Here is a 20,242-nt window from a genome sequence, read left to right as displayed (position 1 = left end):
TCCCCGACCATTCAGGGTCTTAAAGGTAAAAAACAGCACCTTTAACCTAATTTGGTCCTCAATCTACCAGTTGGGAAATCACTGGCTGAATGCACTCTTCTCTATCTTGTTCCTGTAAGGACCTGAACAACTGAATTCTGGACCAGTTGAAGTTTCCAGATCAGATTAAATGGTAATTTGTATTTGAAGGACAAATCAAAATTGTCCAAAATTGTCCAACTATGCACAATACTGACACTTCAGCAGTATTTAGTATTAGATCCTGGGATATAAACTTCACAGTTCAGATTCATGACATGTTTCTTTTTCACAACATAAACTGGAGATTGAAGAAACCAACAAAAACAACTCCCACTGAAGAACTATATTCCACAATTAGTTGCAGATTCAAACAGGAAATGTAGACTAACCAGCAGAGGGAGATAAAGATTCACATTCCAGGATTACCCATAATATAATAATAATTAATAATGCAGGAAAACATTTTAAGCTACTTCTATGCTCTGCATGCAACTGAATCATCTGATTTGCTTGGCCTTGTTAGCTATTGATATGTATTTGAGGCATTTTGTCTAAGCTACTCCTGAACCAAACTGAATCTGAACTGGAACTTCTATTAATTAATCTAATCTTAATCAGAAACACACTAGGATGGCATGACTCAGTGTTCCATCTACATCATGGTGTGATGGTTTACCTTATGAAAGTATTCATGTAAGTATTACTGTGATGCATGACTCTGAAAGGACTATAAAATTATTAATTACTAGTAAGCAAGCCCGCTGTAATCTAAATACAGCGGGCGCTAGAGCAGGGAGCCCCCGGCAGTCATGCGGAGCGCAGCTGCTGGGGGCTCCCTTTGTGGGCGGCCTGAAGCGGCGAGAGGCGCTTTGCGCCTCTCGCCGCGTCAGGCCGTCGGGCAGGGAGCCCCCGGCAGCTGTGCTCTGCGCGGCTGCCAGGGTTTCCCTTTGTGGGCGGCCTGACAAAATTTGCGGCACAGTATGAGCTTTTGTGAGTCCCTGTCCATTTCTCCAGACACCTTATGAAGTACCTGAAGAAGTGAGCAGTGTCTCATGAAAGCTCACACCTTGCCACAATTTTAAGCCTTTAAAGTGCTACTGCACTTTTCTACAGACAAACAGGGTGACCCATCTTGATCCACAATATACATTGAGATAATGCCAAGGGAAAAAGAAAAGAAATAAAGAAAACGTAGATGGTTCATATCCAAGAGTCAGAGGAATTTTTATTTCTATTAGTTACCCTCTGGGTGTAAGCAGAGAAGCAGTCCCTCAGGTACACTGGGCTCAGACCGCGTATGGCCTTAAAGGTGATAACTAGAACCTTTAGTCTGACCCATGGGGTATAAAAACCAACTCTCCTTCTACTACTACTACTACTACTACTACTACTACTACTACTACTACTACTACTACTACTACTACTACTACTACTATAATAGAAATACTGGAGCATCACAAGGAAGTCACTGGTGTGGTAACATCTCTTCAAATAGAGTAAGTTAGGCTCCCCTTCAGAATTAGTTCTTTCCATCAGATCCCTCGTTCATCAGCTCCCTACCTGTACCAATATTAGAAGACTTGACCATTTCTAATTCTGTCAAATTTACCTGCAGAAAAATATGAAACCTCACAAATCCAAATGCCCCTTTCAAGGGGCATTTATCAACTGGCTTGTAGAAAAGTCCTAGTGACCTCAAGATTCTATCGTTCTGTCATTCTCCCAGGAGGGGAGGGGTTTCATGTATCCCCAAACCATTTTAGGGTGTTATAGATGCTGCGATCTGTATGTGAGTTTACAAGGTTTATAAGGTAACTCACATATTACAAAATCAACTGAAAATTGACTTGACATATGAGACTCAGCAAACAGCTTAATATATTAACAATACATGATGCTCTTAATGTGGCTGCATTTACTATGGAAATAGAAACACATAACAACTGCAGTCCTGTAGTCTCAAACTGGTAACTTTCTTGAATGTCAAAGAGCTGTCCCTAAAAAAAACTATATGTTGAGATTGCTTTGATCTTTTTGTGTGTGTGTGACTTGTGAAAGTACACTGAAGTTATTCTATGGACACATTAAAAACATTTTAAGTGACTTCAAATAGGACGGGGCTTGCACTGTAGAAGAGTCTCCTTTGGGTATTAAAAAGTATTTAAAAAACCAGCTCTTTTTCATTGTGTGATTTGGGCCTTCAGGTACTCCAGAAAAAAAGCATAGTATATCACCTGAGCTATTTATGGATAATTTTTATCCAGTTACCACTTGCTGATCACCACTCCCAGGTCTAGCTGGCTCATGGAGGTTTACATAAAAAATCTAAAAACCCCACATAAAAACAATACACAACAATCCAAGATGGCAGCAAAAATCCTGATCTGTAGGACATCCCCACTCTCACCTCCCCAGCCCACATTCACATAGCCGACAGCCTTCCGGGGGGGGGGTGATTTCAAGTGATATCTCGCCAAATGGGCTTTACCAGGCCTGTAAAGGGAGGGAGACGCTGTTCCTTGTCCAGCCTCAACCAAATGCCTAGCAGAAGAAGCTCCATTTTATAGGCCCTACAGAATGCTGACAGCTCCATCAGGGACCTCTGCTCTTCTAGGAGCTCATTCCACCAGGTTGGTGCCAGTACTGAAAAGGCCCTGGCCCTAGTCAAGGCCAGGCATACTTCCCGGAGGCTGAGGACAACAAGCAGATTCCTACTTGCAGAGCAAAGAGCCCTGCGAGGGGCATAAGGAGATAAGCACCCCTTCAGATAAGTGGGGCCCAGGCCACGGATGGCTTTAAAGGTAAGAACCAATACCTTGAACCTGATCTGGAAACTGATTGGCAATGCAGGTGCCTCAGCATAGGCTGGACATGGGACCTCCAAGATGACCTTGTGCGGACCCTAACAGCTGCATTTTGCACCAGCTGCAATTTCCAGGTCAGAAACAAAGGTAGGCCCGCATAGAGCAAGTTACAGAAGTCTAATCTGGAAGTGACCGTTGCATGGATCACCGTGGCCAGGTGATCCGAGGACAGGTAGGGCACTAGTAGCCTAGCAGATTTGAACAAAACCCTAGGATCTGTGAAGGGGATGACTTTTATCCTAGATTCTTACCCATCCTGCCTGATAAAAACATGTAAGGAACACAGAAACAAACCATTACCAAAACCAACTATTATAAATCAGTCATTAACTCATGGCATCTTCCCACAACAACTCAAAGAGGCAGTTATTCAGCCAGTACTTAAAAAACGATCACTTCAGGCAGTATCCCACTAAACTCAACTCCTTTCCTCCTTTACAGTAAAAATAAAGTTAAAGCCTTTACTGAACTTGCAGGCTGCCAGCTGCCTTCTTAATCAGTTTAGTCTTCTGGTCTCTTTGTCTTTTTGGACCAAATTCTTCCACATTCAAGCTTCCTCAACCATTCTTAAAGACATAAGCTCTTTTCTGGGCCAAAGTCCATGACTGTGCAATCCAAAAGTATAGAAAGAAGGTAAGGAATATTTAAATAAGAAAAATAGTCAGGCTTGGTCTGTGCGTTCTTTTGGAATGTATTGACCAATCGGGGACTCCCAACAAGATTACCGCAAAAGACTCGCAAGACCCTATTGTCCAGTGGCCAGTTATAGTACTGGAAAGTAAGTAAAAGCTACATTTACATACTGTAGGGCTACCATATTTTGAAAAGCAACAAAGCCGGCACATTTCCTGAATGACTACTATGAACAAGTGATTGCTATGACAAATCTCATTTTAAATACCCCTCCTATTTAAGCTGTGATAAATGCCATCATTCTCTTTTTGCCTTCCTCCTCCTCATTTCTATTCTTCTTCCTATCATCAGACCTACCAGCTCACACTTGCACTTACTATCCTGCAGGCTGGGCTTCTGCTGTTTGTGGTGGTAGCCATGTAGCCAACAGGCAGCTCTGAGAATAATGAAGTTACAATCTGTATGGCCTTTATAATTCCATTTGCCCTTTGCTAAGTATCTGAGTTGCTTGGGAGGATGGCCGGCAGGCTGCTCCCAAGGGAATATTTTCATTTATACTCTTCCCAGTTCTTTTCTAGAAACTTTTCTAGAAACTAGATTTGTTTATCTCTGCTACCGAGAAATCAAGAGCAAGATATGCCTTGGCTTTTTTTCAGAGTTTAGCTTTGATGGCTTGACTTGCAGCCAGCAATTAGGGTCCAAGAGGTTTAGTTTTATTTGTATATCTGGTCTCAAGTTCTGGATGGCTTCACTGTGTTATGTTTGAGGCCCAAAAGATTGACGCCTACTATTTCTATAAGTTTGATGCTTTATTGAAATCTCCTTGTAAGCAAACCTGGATCTTGCATATTGTTTTACTGGGATTTCTGCAAACCTTGGAACTCCTTGCCAGGGCTCCAAACACCATCAGGATTAAGTTCTCTAGTTAGCATTGGCACCTTGAATATGACGCAGGCAGCACTAGAAGCATCCATGGAGAGAGGAATTCTTTCAACCACATCAGCTGGATGGTCAGTGAGGCAGCCCTCTTTTGATTGGACTCTGCCTGAGTTTAGTCCTTCACACTGAATTTTCTGTTAGTAATTGATGTGGTTTGGAAACATGCCATATAGACCAGTTTTTCAGCAATGTTGCCAAATACATTGCTTGGTATTGGTGCCCCAATGAGGAGGATAGAGTTGCCAGTTCTGGGTCAAGTGATTTGGACTTGATCCCAGGGATGGTGGAGTTTGAGGAGGGGGGATATATTATATAGTCTATCATCCAAAGCAGCCATTTTCTCAAGCAGAAATGATCTCTGTATTCTGGGGAACAGCTGTAATTCTGGGGAAACTCCAGGGCCTACCTATCTAAGGACTTGGTCCACTTCTTATCATCATGGGTTTGAGAGATAATGGCATCATCTTCTGGACATGTGTCACCAGCCAGGCCACTGCAGATAAGTGGAAACACAAAAGGAGTGAATGGGTAGGGCCAAGGAATGGGGCTTGCGGCTCAGCCATAAGGCATATCCTTGTCATGAAGAAAGTCCCAGTTCAGACCCTGCCATGTCCTGTTTAAAATATCAGGTAGTAAGAGATTCACATCTCTGAAACCCTGGACAGCTGCTGTAAGTCTGAATACATTTTGATGGACCAGTATCCTGCTGTCGGTTTGAGTAGACTGTGATGGACCAATGGATATGGTGCAAATGTTCATTCACCAACCCAAGTAGCTACAATCCTAGGCCACATAACAATAAAGGCAGCACGTCATGAAGCACCAGTCTCAATGGGTATGATAAATAAATATTAAAATGAATTAATGAATTCAATAGCCAATAAAATAAACATTAATTATTTTTGAAAATTAAAAAAATACAAACATGTTGACTAGAGCCAGTTTGGTGTAGTGGTTAGGAGTGCGGACTTCTAATCTGCCATGACGGGTTCGATTCTGCACACCCCCACATGCAGCCAGCTGGGTGACCTTGGGCTCGCCATGGCACTGATAAAACTGTTCTGACCGAGCAGTAAGGGTGTGTGGTCCGGATTCGGAAACGGACGAATAGGCCAAATTGAGGCCGATTCGGACTTTTCCAAATCAAAAACGGTCCGAATTGGACCATCACTACTTTTAAGATGGCTGAATCGAAGAGATTTGGCCGAATCATGACCGAATTGAATCGCCAAGCTTTTGGAAGCTTTGTGGCTGCTGCAGCCTCCTGGCTGCTTCTGTTTTGTTGTTGTTTTTTCCCCGGCCTTTACCAGGGGCTGGGGGGGAGGGGGTGTATGTTGCACCCCTGAAACTTCTTGGAAAGCTCGGGGAGGGTCTTCTCTGAGTTCCCGGCAAGATTCAGGAAGATTGCACCAAGGGGTCCCATCCTAGGGGCTCCCAAAGACCATTCCCCATAGAGGTCTATGGGGAATCAAGTTAAAACCAAAGAATCCAAATTGCCATTATATTCAATGGAGCAGATAGGGGTACCCTCTTTGGGAGTCCCTAGGATTGGACACCTTGGTCCAATCTTCCTGAAACTTGCAGGGGAGTCAGGGAAGACCCTCCCCGAGCTTCCCAAGAAGTTTCAGAGGTGCAAGGAACAACATGTCCCCATGGAATAATTTACACCCCTCCCCCCAGCTCCCAGGAAAGGGAGGGGAATGATTTTCAATGCAAGTCAATGGCTCCATTGACTTGCATTGGCTCTGAATCGATTCGGCCCGATTCAGATCCGAATTGGGTCCATCCGAACCCAAATCGAACCAAATTAGGACCCCCTTGCACAACCCTACCGAGCAATGATATCAGGGCTTTCTCAGCCTCCCCCACCTCACAGGGTGTCTGTTGTGTGGAGAGGAAAGGGAAGGCGACTGTAAGCCGCTTTGAGCCTCCTTCAGGTAGAGAAAAGCGGTATATAAGAACCTACTCTTCTTCTTAAGTATGACTTTTTAACCAAAGTTGGATAAATTGAGGCAATACAGGAAGTCTTTTTTAAATGAGTATTTGATTCACATAACTCCCCCCCCCTTCTGATAAGAAGCCAAGACAAAGGAAAAGGAAAGTTTTCATGTTTTAATCCACTGATCCAGGTATTAGAGCTAGAAACCACAGGGGCAGAATGAGCCACTCAGTGTAAATAGCTTTTATTTTCCCCCTTTTTTTTACTTCAGAGAAACTGAAACCCTCATTATACATTAATGTGAGTGAAGCATCCAAGGAGGAAAATAGTTTTAGGCAATACAATATGAGTATTTGTAATTCACAGAGCACAGATGCTGCTTATTGGATGCAGTCTGAATAATAACCTAATTTGTAAATGAGTTTTCTGAGGATTCATAACAACAGCGAATTATTTGGATTGGACACCTAAGAAAATGTGGTTGTCATGCTGAGTGCTGTTTCTGGCACTTTAATGCTTCATGTTTCACCAGGGAGCATGAGAAAGCTCTGTGAGTGACAGCAGAGGAGAAATTAAGGGATGTTAGTAATTTTGTTGGTGATTGCCCAAGACAATTCCTCCATCTCAGACCTCTATTATGTAATTGTTGTGTAGTGAAACATAGATGTGAATGCAGTATGAGCCAGACAAACTGTAGCTTTCTCTGTGAAATACTCCCCCAACCCCCAAAAACTCCTTCCCTGACCCTGCTTTCATATGGTCTTTCAAAACTTTTTTTTAATTATGAGGGAAATCTAAATCTTCATTTCACAAAATCAAGTTGATGTTGAATTGAGGAACTGAGTCAATTAATTCGGCTCGCATTTAGGTGTGTCAAAATACATACACTGTGCTTATATTCCATGGACTGCAGATAAATCACATCCCTTGCAAAATGATGATTGCCTGACATTATTCAAATGTATTTTCCCAGGGTTTGTTTTGCCATTTAAGCTGCTCATTCTGAAAGGCTTTGATGCTTTAAAAATGCTCCTGTTTTGACACTAAGAGGCAGAAACCAAGACGTTCATGTTAATAATGTTGCTTTTCATTTACTTTCTTGAAAATAAGAACTTTAGCAGTGGCCAAAATGGATTAGAAATGAAAGCTGGAAACCTTCTAGATCAGTGATCCCCAACCTTTTTATCACCGGGGACCAGTCAACGCTTGACAATTTTACTGAGGCCCTGGGGGCGGAGGTAGCCTTTTCCCGAGGGACGTTCCCACCCCCGCCTGAGCCCTTGCTCCACTTGCTTTCCTGCCGGTGCCCCTGGCTTCCTGCCTCCCACTGGGAGGTGCTGGCAGCAGCAGCTGTGCAGTGCCACACCAAGGGGGAGCCCGAGCCATGGTGGACGCAGGAGAGCACCAAAGGTGAGCCGGTGGCAGAGTGGAAGAGCAGCCCCCGAGGCAGCAGCCGGGGAGGAGGACGAGGAGGAGCCGCAGCCCGGTACTGACTGATCCACGGACCGGTCCCGGTCCCAGGACTGGGGGTTTGGGACAGCTGTTCTAGATAACACATTTTAAACACTTTATTCGAACAGAATGGTTCATACATGACATATTTCTCTGTAAAGATTTTGAAGGTATTGCATATAGGATTGAAGGTACGGCATATATCCCTACACATTGTCTTTAATGTCTTGTTCATTGTACAAAATGAGCTGGCATGACTCAGGCATCTGGCTACCAATTGTGTTCCAGATCAAGTTCCAGGTTTTGGTGTAAATCTTCAAGGCTATTGTATTCCTTCACTAATTTATATGTGCAGAAGTTAAAGAAAAGCCAGGAGGGGCAGGACTTAACTGAATGGTGATCTTTATTTATTTAGATTTACAGATCGCCCTTTCTGTTCAAGCAGACTCTTCTGATGCTGCAATTTCACTTCCTACTATATAAAGTTATTATCTTGCATGGAAATTATTATCTTGCATCATAGGATGCTCTAGGATACATCGGAATCTATGGTTGTGTGAATGCAAGACTGCTATCATGTACCCTGATTTTTTTTCCCTGTTGTCCCATGACATGGCTACTGGAGGTGGAAAAGTCACATGACAGCCCTAAGTAATCACCATAAACAGGCATATTATTATAAGATGTTATATGGGGCAAGCTGAAGGCCCTGAAATTTCAGCCTGTTGCCCATGGAATTGAGCCCTAAACCTCAAACCCAAAACCTGAGACATTATCCATTAATGAAGCAATCCTAAACAGATTGACTCAGTAATAATTTCAGTCCTATTCAATGAGGCTTGCAGCCAAGGTCACCTGAAAAGCTTCATGACTGTCAGGGATTTTAATTTGTGTCTGGCACTCCAGGCAGGTTCTGTCACACTCCTGAGTACCAGTCAGCGTACAACCTTCACAGTTAATAAGTATACGGTGAAACTTGAAGTGGTGATGCATCAGAAAGCAGTCTGCTGCATTGTGGCTCAAAAACAATACAAACAAGAAATTAGGATATGTAGTTCCTTAGGATGAAGTAAAAGTGCCTGGACCTACAGTCCCAGCTGCCACCAATGGGAGGAGACTTTGGCATGATATTTGACTGCAGATTGGAATGGCACCATTATAACAGGGGCAGGAAGGTGGTTTTTCTGGTGCATATGAAACTTAACCTTTCCAAGATGGAGGTCCTGTGGCTGAGCAGGAAAGGGGTAGGATAGGAAGCATGACTTTCTACCTTTGCAGGATCTTAACATCTCGCCCACAGCAAGGAATTTGTGGGTGATTCTGTATGCCTCCCTTTCGATCGAGGCACAGAGCACAGGGGGAGCATGCAAGGCATTTTACCATCTTCACCAAACTAGGCTACTAGAGCCCCACCTGTCCCTGGACTCTCTGGCCACAGTGATCCATATGTGATCCACAGTGATCCACAGTGATCCACAGTGATCCATATGATGGTCACCTCTAGACTGGACTTTTGTAACTTGCTCTATGCTGGCCAACCCTTGACCTGGACCCGGAAACACCAGCTGGTGCAAAATGCAGCTACCAAGGTCTTCACTGTTTCATCTTGGAGGACCAACATACAGCCTGTGCTGAGGCAACTGCAGTGGTTACCAGTTATGGCCTGGATGAAGTTCAAGATTCTAGTTTTGACTTTTAAAGCCATCTCTGGCTTGGGCCCTGCCTATCTGAGGGACCGCTTGCCAGCTTATGCCCTATATAGGACTCTTCACTTTGTGGGTACTAATCTGTTGGAGGTCCCTGACCCCAGAGAGATATACTTGGCCACGACCCAGGTCAGGGCCTTTCTGGTCCTGGCCCTGACCTGGTGGAATGAGCTCCCAGGTAAGTCGAGTGCTCTGACTGAGCTCTCAAAGTCCCACAGGAGCTCTTCTGCTAGGCCTTCAGTTTAGGCCAGGTTTTTAAGATCAATGGGTCCCCCCTCAGGCAATGCTATACTATCCAGCGAACCTCCTCTGGGCAGGTAGGAGAGTTTTTTTTAGCCATCTTGATGTTTGTGATGTTTTTAAATCTAGTTTTAAGGGATTGGGGGTTTTATGGGGGTATATTGTGATGTGATCCACTTTGAATCCCTGGAGGAAGGTGGACTATAAATCTAATTTAAAAAATAATAATAATTTCGGGATCAAGCATAGAGAAAGACTTTCTACAGTAATATATACCCTGGTCTGATATGGAAACTTCATCTAATTGCCTACAGGAAGAGGCAGCCTTTCTCCCAGCAGGGGAAAAAGAAACAAATAAAGTGACACACCATAGTTGATGGGATCAATCGCAGCTGGCGGTACACACTGTAAAATAGGTAGTGAAAGGGCACTGCAAGGCACAGTTGACAGTTCCCTTTTGTTCACAAAATTGAAAAGAAAAGCCAAAGGCTTCATGAGAAAGTTTTGGAATTGGAAGGGATCATCTTGTTCACCTTTTAAAAAACAATCTAAAGTGGGATGAATAAGTGATTGCATGCTTGTGTATGCATTTAACAAATTACGAAAGGCACTAGTTGCCTTGCTTGTCAGCAGAAGCGCTACAAAGACTACCTAAGGAGTGACGATGACACTTGTGCAACCATCTTTCACACTGTACTCACAACTACAACAGAATTACTGCCCAAGAGGGAAATTGCCTCTTCACAGAAACAGATTATTGTGGTTTAATTGCAAGGGGAATGTAATAAGCATTGCCCAGAGCAAAGACATCTGGGTCTTCTTCAAGAAATTAGTATTTTTATTGCTCTAAAACTGGTTGTTTGGAAAGGCTCTCGTTGCTAATATCTGTGAAGTATGGAGGGAAAAACCTTAATCTTATCAAGTGCAGAATGTTGTGGATCTATTTGATTACTTTGTTTGTTTGTTTTGTTTGATGCTCATACAAACACATTACTTAGACATATATCCTTACTGAAATCAATAGAAGTTTCCACACAATATGTTTAGAAATGAGCTGCCAGTCAGAAAACCAAATCTGTGGTGATTTTTTTTTTTTTTGCAGTCACTTCATCAGAACTCAAAAATTCATGAATGGATTTTTTAGGAATCCATTTGAACCAAATATATCTAATTACTTTGTTTAATTAATTGCTAGGAGAACTGGGGAAAGGTCTGCCTATTCTAGATCCAAAGCAGCTTCTGATTTATGTTTTATGGTTAAGGGTGCCCAACTTCCAGGTGTGGGCTGAAGATCTCCTGGAATTTAGGGATATTGTGATATTTTCCACAAGTACATTCAGGTGCCAAACTTACTATATTCTATGGTGGTGATCAGATGTGAGCTAAATATTGTTTGGTTTGCACCAAGGAACTGTGAATGCCTGCCAAACCTGTTTGCACTGGGTTTACCCCGAACGGTTAATGTGCAAACATGCTGCTAGTTCAAATTGATGAGTGGCCATTAGATCCCCTTTAGACTACATAGATGAAAAGCAAAGGGTAGAAGTCAATTGAAACACAGCATTCACTGATGACAGATTTTTATGACTTGTGTGATTTAAGAAGAGATTTCATGATCTATTGAAGCAATTGCCTGCTCCCCAGAGCACTTTTGAATCAAGGATGGGGGTTTAGTAGACATCAATCATGTTGTGTGTGAACATGCATATGCAGAAATCCAGTTGCTCTGCATTGCATGATTAATAAGGAATGTAATGAGCTAACCTGTTAACACTGATGAACAGTTGAATGAATTATCGGATTGACCATTGAAAACTCAGATCTTTATTTATAAGCAACAAAAAGGATGTGAGTAGGCATTCAGATGTCCCTACTGAAATTATAACTGATCTCCAGATCCAGATAACATAGATCAGTTCCCTTAGAGAAAATATCTGTTTTTGAGGGTGGAGTATATGACATTATATGCTACTGAGGTCTCTTCCTCCTCTTCAAAATCCACTCCCTAATATCTAGGAATTTCCAACCTGTTGTTGCCAATTATGTTTCCAGCCCATGCCTTTGTTTTTAGCTTCTTGTTATTTTCAGTTTCCTTTTTGTTTCTTTCTGTTTATGATGCATTCTTTTAACTCACCAGAGGAATGTCCACTGAGTCAAAATCCCTTTCCATTTTGCAGGAAGTACCCATGACCAAGAGCCAATATTCTCTCCTGTTTGGGCACACAGTAACAACATTATGGAATGTAGAAACTTTCATTCCAGTGTAGAGGAAACCCTTTAAGATGGAACAACTATTCTGGGCAATAAAACAGTTCATAGCATACTATTTTGAATTTTCTAATATTAACCATTAATATTTTGCTACTATTTGACCAACAACAAGGAAAAAAATAACCAAAACCCCAAACCTGTAAGAAAGATATCACACAATAGAATATTGAGTTTTTTCTAACTTTTCCCCCAGTGCTGTATATTATATTGAGAATTATGATATACTAGCTACTAATTTACTTTTTGTTAATTATTTTAATTATAGGTTTTCCCAAACAGTAGTTTGAAAGCCATCCAAAAATGTTAAACCTATTCTTGTTACATAAAAGCAAAATTTTTTGTTAAATGTAATTAAAGTAGATACATTAATTGCTTATATGTATTCAATTTTACTATCCAGTTATATCTGATTAAAACATGCCATGTGATCTGGCACTTATAATTGACTGGACAAGCAGGCAGACCCCATGCTGGCACAGTTTCACAATCACCAAGTCCAGAATCAACAAAGGAAGAATTGTCGGTGAGGCTGAGTGGCCATAATAGACTGAGATTCCATCTCTGGTACTCTATACTCTCTCAGGTAAATGATGTACTTTAAAATGTTTGCTTGGTGTTGAATACCTCTTTACAATCACAAATCACTTCTCCAGACAGCTATGAAGTATGCTAAAGGAAACAGGAGAACTAAAAGATTGTAGTGATCATGGTAACAGGATTCATGAGGGAAGGGGGCAGCCAACTGCCAGCCATCTCTGGAGAAGTCATGGAATCATAGCATTGGAGGGGACCATACAGGCCAACCCTCTGTAAAATGCAGGATCAACCTGGGGGCAGAGGCTGCAGTTTAAAGATCAGTAGACCCCCAAGGTCAGAGCTAGTTTTCACCAGAGACATTTGTCTGCTTAAAACCTCTTTCCCATAATAGCAGTTCCACTGCCAGCAGAAAGGATGGTGAGAGTCCTTTATGACAAGAAAGAGAAAATAAATATCAGAAGAGCCAGAAGGAAAGGAGGAAACTCGAGGATTTGAATTATCCCAGTCTCAGACACAAAGGCCACTCTCAGCACCTGTCATATCTAGAATATCTTCATACACAACCAAATAAAAACCCATTGCATAAAGGCTCATGGACTGCACAGTACTGGCTTTAACAGAATTCTGCTGTCATAGTCCCTGATGCCACATAGACATGCTAACAAAAGCCTACCATCACGATTTATATCAGGTGTAGTCCACGCTACTGTAACCTTCACATTGGAATGCTTTATGTAGGCTTGCCACTGAAGACAACCTGGAAGCTCCAGTTGGTATAGAATGTAGCAGCAAGTCTCCTGTCTGGAGTCAGCTGCTTGGAGCACTTATTGTCCACTGTGAAATTATTACTTCAGTATAAATCCTTGCCATTTTCAGGATATTCTTGGGATCACCACAAATGGCAAAATACACTGAGACCAATTCTGCATGGGCTCAAAAGGCTGAGAGGGTACTCAAATGGAAGCAGGCTAATTCCCGCTTCCACATGATGCAGTCCCCAGGCTGGCCTGCTCCCGGGCCTGCTGCGGATTGGGAGAATCCACATTCCCTTAGCCTACTGAGGGGGCCAACAGGTCCTATCCCATAGCAGGCCTTCCAGACATGGCTCCTCTCTGTCCAACAATGGCCCAGAGGGGTTAAAAGTGTCCCGGTTGGCTTTGCAGTGTTTTGCTTTGCTGTGGGGCGGACTGGAGCATTTTATTTTGCAGGAAGGTGGGATTGCGGCTGTGTTTTCCAGGGGGACACATTTCAGCATCGGAGCAGATACGGTGCTGAAATATGTCCCCCATGGGGACACAGATAGCTGTGGAGCATAAAGCAGCACAGCAATGCCAGTGGCCTGGCACCACTGCTGCCCTGTGGAATCAACGTGATAGTGGGAGACAAGATTCTGCAACAGTTCAAAAGAGTGCGTGAAAACAAAGTCCAAATTTTCTGTAAAATGTCACGATGTAATAATGATGACAACACAGTTGAAGGAAAAACAATCTACAAACTGTCATGTGATCAAACTGCAGAATGCAAATAAGTGACATTGTGAATCATGAATCCATGAATGGCTAGGGTTCACTATATCAACATGCAAACCTCACAATTGTTTTCACTCAGTGCTGAAATGGAAGTAATTCTTCCTGTGTCAAAAGGGCGCATCTTGCATTTAGCTACATAAGAACAGTTATTTCAGTAAAATTAATTCTTGAAACTTACAGACCTATTGTTTCGTTGCTTGTGGTTTTCTGAACCCCTTAGGACAGTGGTCCCTGATCCCCAGACAGTGGTCCCTCTCCCCACCCCCACCCCTCCCCCGCAGCGAGAAGCTCGCCAGGCCACAAGGAAATTGGCCGCCGAAGCGGCTGATTAGCTTGCAGCCCGGCAAGCTTCTTGCTTCGGGAGGGGGGGGAAGAGAAGCTTGCTGGGCCACAAGCTAATTGACTGCTTTGGCGGCCGATTTACTCGCGGATTGGAGGGGAGGGGAGAGGGAGCCACAGCCGCCGGCATGCCGCCAGCACAAATGCGCATGCACGGACTTGCCGCGCATGCACGTTTGCATCAGGCGGGACCACAAACGTGCATGCGCGGCAGTTATTCTCTCCTGTTTGGGCACACAGTAACAACATTATGGAATGTAGAAAATTTCATTCATACAAAAAATAGGTGCGTGCTATTCTGGTGCTCAGTAGAAATCCATGTAGAAATCTAGGTTTAGCATGATGATTATGATCATATCACCACATATTTATGATATGTAAGGGCAATATTCTTTTATGCGAGAGCTAGCATTTGAGATTATTTTTCAGTCTAAGAAGAACCCTGCTGGATTAGATGGGTGGTCCATGTAGGCCACCATACTGTTAAACTAAGTGGCTAATCAGTTGCCCTGGCAGGCCAACTAGCAGACCTAGAGGCTAACATAGTCTCCTGCTGCCTCAGACTATGGAGTTTGCCTTTACTCACCATGGTTCGTAGTCATTGATGGATCATCCTGAGACTTAAAGCAGAACAAAGCCAAAATTGCAAATTGGTTTGAGGCATGGTTGAAAGAGTTCTAACAGGATCTTTTGACCCAACTGTCAGCACCAGCATTCTGCTGCTTTCTGTATGATCTAGTGAGAAGCAATAGCCAAAGAAACTAAGAAGGATAGCAGAATTGAAGATACATGTTTTATAGCACACAGTGAATATCATTGTGGAATGTAGATAATACTATGTTCTAGTAATATGGGCTATAAATTTGATAGATACAGAAGCCTTTATTGGCATAATGAGCAATACAAGTAAGGAAATACAAAGTAATAAAATTAAAAATCAAATAAAGTTACTCAGTTTCAATAAAATCAAGGAATTAATTCTAAAAGCCTTGCCTAAAAATGCTGCAATACGGGAGATTCGAGCAGGATCCTTGCAGTCAAGTAATTTATTGACTATTACAGTTTCATCAAAATGGAATTGAAAGAAGGACAGAATGCCAGATATCACATAGCGGTATAAAGAGAACTTGGGACAAAACAAAATAATATGAGGAAGACGATCAGGGACCATACAACCATGAAAATATAATCTCTCTGCTAAATGAATACAGTTAAACCTATCTAAGAGAATGTTAGAAGGGAAAGAGTTCAGTCAAGCAAGCATGAAAGGTTTCCTTTCAGGATAAGTTTCAATAATGGTAAGGTGGGGGGGGGGATAACTTTATATAACGGGACAAAATTCCATACACGGGGAGAGCAAGATGGAGATGTAAACATCTAGCTATAAATTTGGATAAGAAATGGAACCTGAAGGCTATTCTGCACCTGATAAATATACTGTAGTACTTACCTTCTGCAGATGCCATATTTCTGGAATTCTGCACAATGTTGCCAACATCCAGTGTCCAAGCAGCAAACCTTGGTTACATCCTCCAGTTTAAAGTGCTAATCGGGGAATCGCATAAAGTGAATTCCCCAAACTATGTAGTGTGACCTAGAGGAGAACAGCCAGCAAGCCACACGCCAAGGAAATGTGCAGAGCCAAAATAGCACTATCTCCACCTCCAGTTCCCGGCCTCACACCTGCCTCCCTCTCCCTTGTCCAAGAAACGTTTCTTTTAAGCAAACTGCCTGGAGCAATGAGTAGGTGTTAAATCATTCAGGCAAAGCAAAAAAATAAAAAAAAATCCCCCCAATTAAAACTCAAAGCATGCCACTAGCAAACCTCTAAAGTCCCCCCCCCAAAAAAAAAACGGGTTGGAGTTTAATTTTTAAAAGATTTAAGGCTCATGATTCCAAAAGGGGTGGCATTAAAAAAGCTCTATGCATCTATGATAGGCATCTCAACAGAGAAGTTTTACTTTTAAAAAATTAGCAGGGATTGCAAGCCCTTTAAAACATGGAGAAAGATGATTGGCTGCCTGGCATGATTGACAGGTGAAGGACAGAAGTGTGTAAAGCACATTGCTCTCTTCTGCCATATTAAGCAGGCATGTGGAGTGCTAAGAAGTGAGAGAAGGTGGCAGAGGAAAGTAAGAGAGCCAGAATGTGAGGAATAGCCAGAGGGGCGTTATTTTTTTAGCATTATACCATTTTGCTAACGTAATTATTGTGTATTTCCTTCACTTATACCCCATCTTTAAGCAGCTTACATCATTCTCCTGCCCTCCAGTTTATCCACACAACAAACCTGTGAGGTAGTTTAGGCTTAAAATGTGTGGCAAGTCCAAAGTCACACTGTAATTCTTATCACAGAATGAGGTTTTGAACCTGGGTCTCCTAGATAGGAATAATAACTGCTGGAGGGAGTGTGGGTGGTGGGTAATGCATGGATGAGATCATTAGTGATGAGAGGGAAAAGTGTAAAAGGGGAGATACATAACTGAGAGAGTTGGGCAGAGGTTAGGGAAAGGGGGAGAAGAGGAAGACAGCAGAAATAAAAAGGTACACCCATTCCTCTGAGTCCTCGTGGGCCTGACAATTGGGTTAATCTAAAAGACGAGCAAGAGCCTCTTGTGGCACAGAGTGGAAATGCAGCAGACATGCAGTCTGAAGCTCTGCCCTTGAGGCTGGGAGTTCAATCCCAGAAGCTGGCTCAAGGTTGACTCAGCCTTCCATCCTTCTGAGGTCGGTAAAATGAGTACCCAGCTTGCTGGGGGGTAAACGGTCATGACTGGGGAAGGCACTGGCAAACCACCCCGTATTGAGTCTGCCATGAAAACGCTGGAGGGCGTCACCCCAAGGGTCAGACATGACCCGGTGCTTGCACAGGGGATACCTTTACCTTTAAAGGAAGAGCATGAATCTATCAAATAATGTATGTAGCTTTACATCTACAGACTAGTTTTAGTACCTCACTGTTTAAAAGAGCAATCCTAAGTAGGCCCACTCAGGATACAACTCAAGCCTATTACTCCTAGCAAAGTGTTCTTAGAAATGTCCCAGGTCTACTGAGGTAGTCCAGCATGGTTTATGTCGGTTTGGAATTGTCTCCTGTTGGTTTTTTTTAAATGCCTGTTACCCATTAAAGAATTCACACAACCTGATACTGGACTTACCATTAAGATCAATACTTTTATTAATTGTTTAACAAAAAATACAGTATACTGTATTCAGTGTCCCTGTGGCATGAAATATATAGGCATTAGCGAGAGACCACTTAAAACAAGATTTCTTGAACATCAAAGCCGCGTGAGAAATCGGGTTCAAGAGGCTCCATTAACTGCCCACTGTCTCAAATTTAAACATGAAGCTGAGGACCTCCGGTTCTATGGAATAGAGCAAATTTTACCAGGAAGACACCAAAGGCTGGATGTGAGGAAGAAACTGCTGCAAAGGGAATGCTATTACATCTTCAACTTAAGGACAATGCAACCCTATGGATTGAATATGGACTTTGATTTATCCTGTTTTTTGTAAAGATACCTTCTGAAATTTGTTAAATGTGTAACATTGGAACCTATATGTATTCAGATTACAACATGACTGTATGTCCCTTTAAGTTGCATAGTAAGTTTTTTTGCTGACTCAGATGCTCAGCAAAATAAATGAACACAGCTGAAGCACACAATTTGAGATCAAGAGCTCACAGCCTTGAATCTCCAGGATACAGAAGCGTTTATCTAAAAACATTAACAAGGACGGTAAGATATGAATGTGGAGGCTTTTGGCATTATACGACCTGCTTTAACAGTTACTTTCATGTTATACATAGCACTCTTTGTGAATATATTTAACTCATTTTTGTGGGGGTATGGATATATTTTTGTACATTTCTGATGATTATTACTATTTGTTATACTAATAAGGACATTTGTCTATGTAGGCATGGCAAGAATGGCAGCTCAACTCCCCCCCCCCTCCCTCCTACTAGCGGGTGGAGAGGAGGTCCTGATGATGTTTTGCTTCGGGTCCAGAACGCGAGTCCCCGGGGGAGGCATAGATCTATTATCAGCCCCGGCCTCAACCATAAACCTGGCGGAAGAGCTCCGTCTTGCAGGCCCTGCGGAACGTTGAAAGATCCCGCAGGGCCCGCAGCTCTCCCAAATTCATGTTGTCACTTGTCTCCCAAAAGATAGCCAGCACTGTGATGCTGATCCTATATCTGACAAAGAAGACCATCAAGTGCAGTGATATGTGTGCAGCTGGGTCCGCTATGTAATATAAACTGAAACAGGCTCTATTAATGGAATGGACTGAATGCCGTTGTAGAATTTTGAATAATAGCTCAACAAAGAGCAATCATTCATTTGAAACAAATAATCGTTTTTTTATCCTCTAAGTACAAAATTACTTATGAGTGTTTCATTGGGTTTAATAGTTATAGAAGAGGCCTTAATTGCACAATTAACTGAAATGCTAAAGAGGTCACTACAAATGACAGCAATACTTACAATGCAATTAACTTACCCAATTATGCAAATAATATTTTGAAAATATTTAGTCAGGGTTTAGAGCCACATTAAATTATCCCTTGTGAAATGTTCAGTGTTTCTTGAGGTGGGGGGGAAGCAGCTTAAAGGAAAAAGTTGTTTGCCTGATGGATTGGAAAAAGAAGAATGGAAAAAGGAGAATTCAGTACTGGCTCAAAGATGTTAGAGGAAAATTAAAGAGAAATGAATTATACTAATGTAGTTAAGTGCCATTTCAAGAAAAAGCATGTTGAGTTTTAATGCCCACCACATATTACTATATTCTCTTTCTTCCATTGCTGTATTTGATTCCTTTGATCAAACAGTTGCCAGAAGTATTGACAAAACTTGCATCTTTTCATGGCATAGTGACATCTTCAATTCTAATGAGGATCCTATCATAAGTCAGGTTGGACAGTTTGTGGGGTAGATGTGAGGATGATCTGGATGCAACATCTGTCACCCCACTGATTCCTAGCATTGATTCAGCTGATCTGGCTAACTAGGTGGATGTCCCCTATCTCTCTTACCACTCCATGTATCCCTTCTGAAGCCGCATGCTTAGTGGAAGAGAATGACCATCCCACATTAGGAGTGTACCATTCTTCAGTTAAGGATATACAATAGCTGCATTCCCCTGCTAGAACCTCCAAAAAAGTTCAAGGGCCATTTGTAGGAGCAATTTGTGGGGACTAGCATGTTTCTTCCAGTCTGAAGACTCATGTGGACCAGATACACAAGACCAAAGCTTGTATGCTCTGGCTACATCCAATTATCTCCAGCAGCCTAGTAATTAAACAAGTCCAAAATAGTTCCCAGAACTATATATAGTTCTGGGGATAGTTTCCAAAATAGTTCCCCAATCTAGAAACATTCTAAAAATAGTAACAGTATTACACCTTAATAGATTTTCACTTATAAACTGTGTGATACTGCTTCTCATGTTTACTTAATAAGTCGCAGTTATGCTGCATTTTTTATCTATTGGACTGGCCTGTGAAGCTGTTTCTGTCCGTGACTCAGCTCTTCTTTCCTGTTCTGGAGGCTTGTCATCCTTGCATTAGCTACTGTATTTATATCTACGTATGTGATCCAGATTTTTTAAAAATAGCTAGCAGTACAATTATTCCAAGAGACTGTCATTACCATCTGTTTAGTAATTTCTAATAACGTTGTAGAGTAGTCCAATCTAGCTGTTACCTCAGAGAAAACTTAGCCTACAATCACCAATTCAGTTTTAAAAACAAACTGGCATTTAATT

At 42.2% G+C, this 20,242-nt stretch overlaps 1 protein-coding gene across 7 annotated transcripts in view; it reads left to right on the top strand.

Moving 5' to 3' along the window:
- Positions 1 to 20,242, top strand: part of KCNIP1 (potassium voltage-gated channel interacting protein 1) — a 776,797-nt gene that overhangs the window by 572,108 nt on the left and 184,447 nt on the right. The window lies entirely within an intron of this gene.

The sequence above is a fragment of the Paroedura picta genome, chromosome 3 (assembly GCF_049243985.1).
Source record: "Paroedura picta isolate Pp20150507F chromosome 3, Ppicta_v3.0, whole genome shotgun sequence".
NCBI classification, from domain to species: Eukaryota; Metazoa; Chordata; class Lepidosauria; order Squamata; family Gekkonidae; genus Paroedura; species Paroedura picta.
The sequence above is the reverse complement of the archived record's forward strand: the minus strand, read 5'-3'. Positions and strand labels throughout refer to the sequence as shown.